The sequence below is a fragment of the Falco punctatus genome (assembly GCF_963210335.1).
Source record: "Falco punctatus genome assembly, chromosome: 4".
NCBI lineage: Eukaryota > Metazoa > Chordata > Aves > Falconiformes > Falconidae > Falco > Falco punctatus.
Genome location: NC_137583.1, coordinates 108909751 through 108917699, shown reverse-complemented (window position 1 = coordinate 108917699; position 7949 = coordinate 108909751). Strand labels below are relative to the sequence as shown.

General features: G+C 44.4%; 1 protein-coding gene across 2 annotated transcripts in view; it reads left to right on the top strand.

Moving 5' to 3' along the window:
• The window catches only part of CREB5 (cAMP responsive element binding protein 5), a 338565-nt gene that overhangs the window by 235649 nt on the left and 94967 nt on the right, over window positions 1–7949 (top strand). The gene's annotated exons all lie outside the window — the stretch shown is intronic.

Genomic DNA, 7949 nt, shown 5'->3' with positions numbered 1-7949 from the left:
GTTTGTTTTTAATTTTCTTTTCCTTTTCTGATTTTTATATACTTTTCACCCCCTCTTGCCTTCCTCCTCCTCTCCTCCTCCCCTCCCTAGTCCCCCTTTCCCACTCTCTCTTCCACTTCGACAGAGTTTGTTTTCTGGTGCGTGCAGCCTCTACTCTTAGCAGCAGAAACTGTTTTTTTGGACCAAACCAAACCCAAACAAGGAGCACAGCAAACTTGAGAGAAGTTGGGTGGTTTGTTGTGTTTTGGTTCTTTCCCTCCCCACCCCCCCTCCCCACCCCCCCCCCCCCGCCCCCCATCATTGTGTTGCTCCTAATCGGAGGAGACAGGGAGAGAGTTAAAATGCAGGAACCAATGGCTTGGACGGTGATGTAATGCTGGAACTGCAGGGTTGTTAAGTAATGTGAGAGGAAGGGGGTCAGGGTTGCACAGCATTTACCTGCTGTCAAGGGGCTTTAAGTTTATTATCAATTGCAGTGACTGTAACTGGCTTCAGACTGCACTCTCTAATTATTCGCAGACTCTCCTTTTTTATCTTTTATTATTAAAAGTAAAACTATATTACGGTATTCTAAAAAATGTGATATTATCACAGCTGCAAATTATTTTCCACCAGGGTTTTTTGATATTTTTTTTACATGGCTTGAAACTGGGTGTCGCTTTCAAAAAAAGCCCGGAGAGAGTGAAAAGAGAAAGGCAAAGGCAGAAAGGGGTGGTTCTTCGAGCGTAGCTGGCGAATTTGAAACTGTACGAAGAGAGCAGTTCAGCCTCTGCCTAGCAGAGCGAGTAAAAGCTCCTACTGCTGGAGATCGGCTGGAGAAAATAAAGCATTTAAGGGAGGCGGTTTGCAGAGCTCATCCCGAGGAACATCGGCATTTCATCCCTAGCACCTGTCAGCAGCATTCTGATCCATAGCTCACCCTGGGCTTGTTGCTGTTCCATGGGCTGCTCTCCACCCCTTGCTGGAACTGCCGAGGTCCCGACCCTGCACGGCAGATCCCCCCGTGTCACGGTCCTGCTCTCGAAAACTCCCGAGGAGTTGGGGCGTCTTACCCACGTGCGTTGCCTTTGCAGGACAGAGCACTGTGCTGGTGTTACGAAGCCTGCCTGCCTCCTTACACAAGTTTTACTCCTTTTTCCACGGAGCTAACAGCCTCTAGGTCTGGGTGGGAGGGAGAAAAGGTACCTCTTCCCCAAGGGCGCTCTCAGTACATCACCTGTAGGGTGGGCCACACAGTTTGACACCGACTAAGCCCCTGCTCGGGCATTGCTTGTGTTTAGATGTGGGATGAACGTGAGATACCAGGTGTGTGTTGGTGTCCTCAGGATACCCACTCTGCTGGAGGAGCTCTGTATCAGGTTTCTGTGTCAAGAGCTGTCTGCTCTTAAGATGCTGCTCTCGGAAGTGCCCTCTTCAGGGAGTTTCTGTCTTGGAGGGAAGCACTGGATCAGCAGCGGACCACAGATTTGCTTGGCTAAAGAAAGCCTTAAACACACTCTTGAGGGTTTGGAGGGTTTTTTTTGCAACCTGTACTGGGGCCTGACTGAGGGAGATACCAAACAGTTCTGCAGTGATGGCAAACCCTCCCCATCTCCATCTGAACAAGAGCCCCTGCCCAGCTCCGGCCTTCCCTTCCCCCTGGCAGCCCTCCGCAAAGCCATCTTGTGCCTAGCTGTTTCGTCCGCGCACTTTACTCACAGGTTTTTCCTAAATGCCCTGATTTCCAAGCTCCTCAGCCGACTGCTCAAGCACAAACAGTTGCTCGTGTGCCAAACTTTTATCACTTGAGAGCCTAACGTAAGGCCGCGCCCGGCTCTGGCCCACGTTGCGGTGCAGATATACCATATGGATTAGATTGCGCAGTGCTCTGTTGAGGATGTGTGGGTTGTGGAGGGAGCTGAGCTGCTGCAGGAGTTCCCGTAGGATTTCTGACTCATATTTTCTCCTAGAAACGTTGGGAAGTGCAGCTCTGCAGACCATCAGAGTAAAGCAGAGTAGATTCTTCCCTTTGCCTGCCTGCTTCCGATGCTGAGGTGGACTTGCCTTCACTCTTTCGCTTCCTGCCTTTTCTGGCTGGAGACTTTGTGCAGGAAAGTCCATCAGTGTAGCGTCCAGCCATGTTGGCAAGACACTGGGCAGAGGATGACAGACTGTCGTGCTTCATCTTTGCCTATGCAGAAATGCATCCTTACTATTTCTTTTATAAAAACACAGATAAATACTTGGTGTGGTGTGGCCTTGACATCTTTGGGCATCGGGTTGCCTTCCATGGGGGATCGGAGTGTCACTTGTCTAGCCACAAAGGAGAACATCTTGGTGCTTTAGTCTTTGTGGACTGACCGGTGACCCTGCCTTGTGCTCGCAACTTCCACAAAGCAACTTCATCTTCTCCACCCTGCTGATTTGTGCTTGGCGAAGTTAGGTAGAGGGTGTCAAAATGTGAATCCTGCTTCCCTTCCAGAAGTGCATTGTAACTCCAAGTTACAGTTCACTTTTGCTACTTAACTGATCTCAACACAGCACCACAGGAAAAAAAAAACAAACAACCAACAACAACCAGTTTTAAAGGCTTCTTTCAAAAAGTTGCAGTTGTAAATTCCATATGCATACACACACGTGCACACACACGTGTTTGTGTGTGTGTATTGCCTATTGAAGCAACAAAGCTTATAATTAATGAGGTATAACTGCCCTGACGAGAGCCAGACACCTCTGGTTGTGCTTGACAGGTGCTCTTGAAATGCACATTCATCTTGGACAACAAAAAAATGAAAGTAGCTGCCCGTTTTGGATTCCTCCAGTGCTAGCTGCTGCCTTGAAGCCGACGTGCAGGTAAGGCTGTGGACTTGCTGCTCCATCGTCAGAAGTCAACAATTCTGACAGTCAGCCTCAACATGTTTGAAGCCAGCCCTTCTGGCAAGAGGATTTTCATATTGAAGGATGATATCTTTAGAGACCTCATTTTTAAACAGCAGCCAAGAGAAACGTTAACGGCATTCTGAAAAAGAGCATCAGAAGATACAGTCAGAAGCACATGTAACCTGTCAAACAAACCAGAGGCCAAACACACCAGGGCTGGGAAGTGATGTTTGCACTGGAGAGCTGACCGTGCGCAGCCGGCCGGTGAAGAAAGGCAATCTGCTCAGAGCAGAGCCCAGCTGGAAGAGTCCCAGCAAATTTTCCCCACCAAGATCCCAAGTAACATTTCCGCCTGCATCGTTGAATGTGTGCATTGGCAGAATATCCGCTCTATAAGCTGTGTGTGATTTTAAGCCATAATTTGGTGCTCCTTAGCTGGTCTCTGCATGCACAAAAGAATGGGCTCTGCAGCTGCCATACAAAAGCAAGAGGTAAAAATGAGAGTTTCTTTTTGTTTCACTGATTATGACACCTCTGCCCCTGTATTCCTCGATTTTCCTAGCTTTACAGTGAGACTATTTCCCTCAAACATTTTTGGAAGGCTTGGCTGATATTTGTGAAGCCCAGTGAAGTTTTCAGAGTCGGTGTACTGAGTGCTGCGGTCATGGCAGGCCAGATGTTGGGCAGAGGTGGTGGCAGGGCTGGCCTCGCATCACCTTTTGGACCCGGCGGGCACGAGACCAAGTTGTCTCCTGCACTTGGGTGAGGGTGCTGGGGCAGGAGCAGGCCTTCTCCACCCTTCCCGTCTCTCTCTCCTCACCTTCCCACCCTTCTTTTGGTCGTCCTGCACATGCCTGGGCCGCGTTCAGCCCAAACTGTTGAGATCAGCTTTGCCGAAAATTACACTTCAGATCAAAATGTGAGTTAGGTTCCTTCGGTGTGAAGTGAATGCTGGGTCTTTCTCTGCAGCTATAGATAAACCAGATATGAAGGTAATTACATCTCATTCCTATCTGACTCTCTTATTTGCCATAATCTCTTTTAATCCCTTTGATACTCATCATAATAATGTTAATCTTAATGAACTCATTTGGTATTAATGCGGATGTGATTTGTAAGTTCAGAGCAGGCTTGCCATCCTTGTTTAGCGTTCATTAATATCCACTTAACTGTGTTTATGCTCTCTTTCTCCTGCAAATGGACTTGCATATCTCTGTCTTCCACCTAGCTGATGTGGCAATTCCTGTAGTGGAACTGTCTTTCCACACTCAGGTTTGTATTTCCTTTCTATTCCTCTTCCTCCTTACATATCCCAGAGAAAAAGAGCTGATGGAAACACTGCATCCATCTGCTAGTGGCTTTCTGTACCCCATCGCTTACTCACTTCTTCCACTTTCTATATAAAAATCGAAGGAACCCTGGTCCTCTTGCTTCTCATTCATGTGGCATTCCTTCTTAGATGGCTTCAGAGATAGAACCTTACTATAGCCCTCATTTTATTGTCTCAGTGGGTGAACGAGTAGGAGACACAACTCCGAATCTTGGCAGAGAGACAAATTGTTTGTTGCTTACTACCATACTCTCCCTGAGCGCTCTGTTCATGGGTGGGGTACCTTGCCCAAACAGTTTCTGACGTGACCAGCCAATTCCAGTGAGGGAGGACTACGTTTGGATGTTGAACCTGGTCCAAAGCTTGCTGCAGTGAATATGAGTGCTGCCTTGATGGGGTCTGGATAAAATCTGTAAAGCTATCCTCTTTTCATTCCTTTGAGCACCTACGTGTTTGCAACATCTCTACCTTTGGGACGTGCCCTCCTGAAAAACTACTTGTTCAGCCACAGCGATCCCAGCCCTATGAACCCTGGATCCCTATTTATGGCTGATTTCCCTTCTACAGGGGTACTTGTGTTTGTTTTTAAATGTGCCGTGGAATTTCTGTGTTGTGGTGCTTGCCATCTTCCCTTCCACTTCCTTCAAACACATTTTCAAGGCCTTGATTGTAAAAAAAAAAAAAGAATTATTTTTCAGCCCCAGTGACACACATTTTGCTTTTTAGGGCTTTTGGATCCTGACAGAGCCAGGAAAGTATCATTTACTTAACGGAACACTGTTTATTCCATCCCCACTTCCATTCTTTATTTTATGTCCTGATGTTTCCTTGTAGCATCAGCTTCCTATGTTTAAATGAGTAACTGTACTGAAAACATCTATTTTTTAATTTGCTGAAAGATTTCTGCACATTGTAGTAAAACTACTAGTTGAGAGTGAGAATTGTGGTCTCTCAGATCAGCACAAGCTGTATTTGTGTGGTGGTCATTATTTTAACATAATATCTTTCATTCAAGAGCATCACAGGACATTTTGCAAATTGAAGCCATTAGTCAAACATATTAAAGCTATTTATTACTATGAATACAAGATATATTCATATAAATAATAAGATGGAGGGGTTTACTACAGATATCTACAGCTCTTGTGCTGCTCCATGACCATAAAGAATATGGGCAATGTGGTTCAGATGGGCACTGTTTTCTGGAGATCAATAAGTCTGTGCTCATTAGTAGCAGCAAAATAATAATAATAAAAGTTCATTATGCTTTCTCTAAATGTCAACTAGTTATCACAAGCCCTGTCAAAAATAATACGGTTAGAATGTTTTGCCACACTGGAAAAGCCCATCAGCACCAGTAATTTTATATGTCAGTTTTAACATGAGCTATTTTTTTCCAAACTGAGTCTTAAAAACCACAACAGAAAAAACTTACTAGACCAGATCCTCCCTTGACCTCAGTTTAAGGGCACTCAGTATCATGTAAAAAATATTCCAGTACTGTGTTCTTGGTTGTCATTTGGTTTCCAGAGAGAAGTGAACTTTTCTTTCGCTGCAGCTAAGGATGTGAGCTGTGTTTCTCCTGTACTGTCACTCACAGGACTGCAGGAATTCCCATGGCTCTGAATACTTTTTAGTTTTCTGACATCCTTCGAATAAGTGAGTTTCTTTTGTAAATTCACATAGAAGTAAGATCGGCTGAAAAATCAAACTAAAAGACTAAATTAAGGTTTGGTTTAAGGATTGCCTGAACCAAAGCTCCTTGCCGTTGGAATCTAGAGTATGAAACAGGGATGTGTTGCACGGAGTACAGATTAGTACAGAAATCTCTGTATGCATGGATCTGTATGTGTATATAGTGTCATCCCCCCAAACATATTTGAGGCTGCAAGGCAAAATTAACCTGTTATTCCTAAGCAATCCTGTCAGAAAGAATTTATCACATAAATAAGATCCCAAGTTGCATGACTTAAGGTGGTGATGTAGGTATATACATTGGAATGACAGTTTCTTTTCTTTTCTTTTTTTTTTTTTAATTGAAACTGTATTAGCACTCCTCAGCTCTACCTCCAATTTCAAGTTTTTTCAGAAAGAGAAATCGCATCTTGGGCAAAAAATTAAACCACAATTAATAAGGGACATTGCTGTGCATCAGTAGGTGTTTTGTTTTGCTTTGTACTTACTAGTCTTGTGCATTATGGAACTTTTTCCATTCAGAGCAAAACCTGATGCAGCTACTGCAATTCAGTAGATACTGTAATATGTTGAATGAACCAAGAATATGTAGCAAATTCCCTTTCAGCAATTAATCTAGCCATTTTTTAGTTTAAACTGTTTTGACAAGACTCTGTAGTGCCCTCTGAGAGCTGCCGCATACTTCAGGAAAAGTACAAAATCTTACCAGCAACATTTATAAAAATATAATGAGAAAATAAACGAATATTACAGAGAAAAATTGAGTATAGAGTTAGTTCGAAAAGCATGGATTTATAAAGATCTATTTAGAAAAGTGAAATGTGGTTGATTGAAAAGTTTCCAACAAGGTTCAATAATTGTTAAAATTCAGGCTTTTGGCAAATAACGTTTGTTTCAAGGGAAATTGGGAATTGTTTCAAGAGAAAATGCTTTCCCTTCCAAATTGGTAATTGTGTTTGCTGAGATTTTTTTTTGTTGTTATTATTTTAAAAAGGTCTTAAAAATGAGCAGCTTTCTCACTTGCTGTACACTGAAAAATTATTAAGCTTTGTACATTTTATTTTCTTTTTGATGGCCCGTGTCTCTTCTGATGGTTCTGTTACTTGTGTTTTGTTTCTGTGGGAAAATGCCCCAAAGTGTGAAGAGTTGCAGATGATAAGAAAGGCAATAATACTGTGGCAATTGCCTGTGTTACATTCCAGAGTTTTTAAACTTCGGTCTCACCTGGTGCCCTGGACAAGTTCTTGACTGACAGTACAGCCAGCAGCAACTCCATCTCAGTCTCCTCCACCTACCCCTGCCCCTCCCCCCCCAAAAAAAAAAAAAAAAAAAAAATAGTTCTTTATCTTGGTGAGACTTGTTTTGAAGAAGCAATGCTCCATAAGAGGACTATTTGGAGTGTAGATAGGGCTGAGCTGTATGTAGGAAGAGTATGAGTCTGCTGCTTCCCCATGCGGCACTGAGCAACGGAGCGCTGGATTTCGGCAGCAGGTCTACATTGGCATGTGTCTCGTGTGCACAGCAATTATCAAATAGGACAAGCATTAGATATAATAAGTAACTGATTGGCTCAGGGTCAGATGTTTGGGTTCACCCAAACAATCCCCAGAGGACTCAGAAAGAACTTCTCTATTGCGGGGAGAATAAAAACCCTTCTGTGCCCGAAGTCTTGAGCAGTTCAAGGTGAAATCTGTTTGGACTGTTGGATAACCCCAAAATGGGCACCCCAAAACTGCGCACGTGTTCCTGGGTGAGCCTGCAAAGGCTTACAGTGAGTGGCACCCACGCGGTGGGCGAGTCGCACGGTGGACGGATGCCATTACAGACATAGTCCCTAGGTCACAGGGAGAGAGCATCAGGAGAAGCGGAGATCGGGGAACTCGGTTTATTTAGCCCAGGAAGAGATGCCTAACAGGGGGTCTAACTGCAGCCTTCAGCTACTGACAGGCTAGTTACAGACGGGGCAGGGTCTGCCCCACTTTGCAGCCTGAAGGCAAAAGACAACAGCCACAAGTTTCAGCAAGAGAAATTCCCGTGGGACCTAAAGACAGAAAGGCTCCCGCAG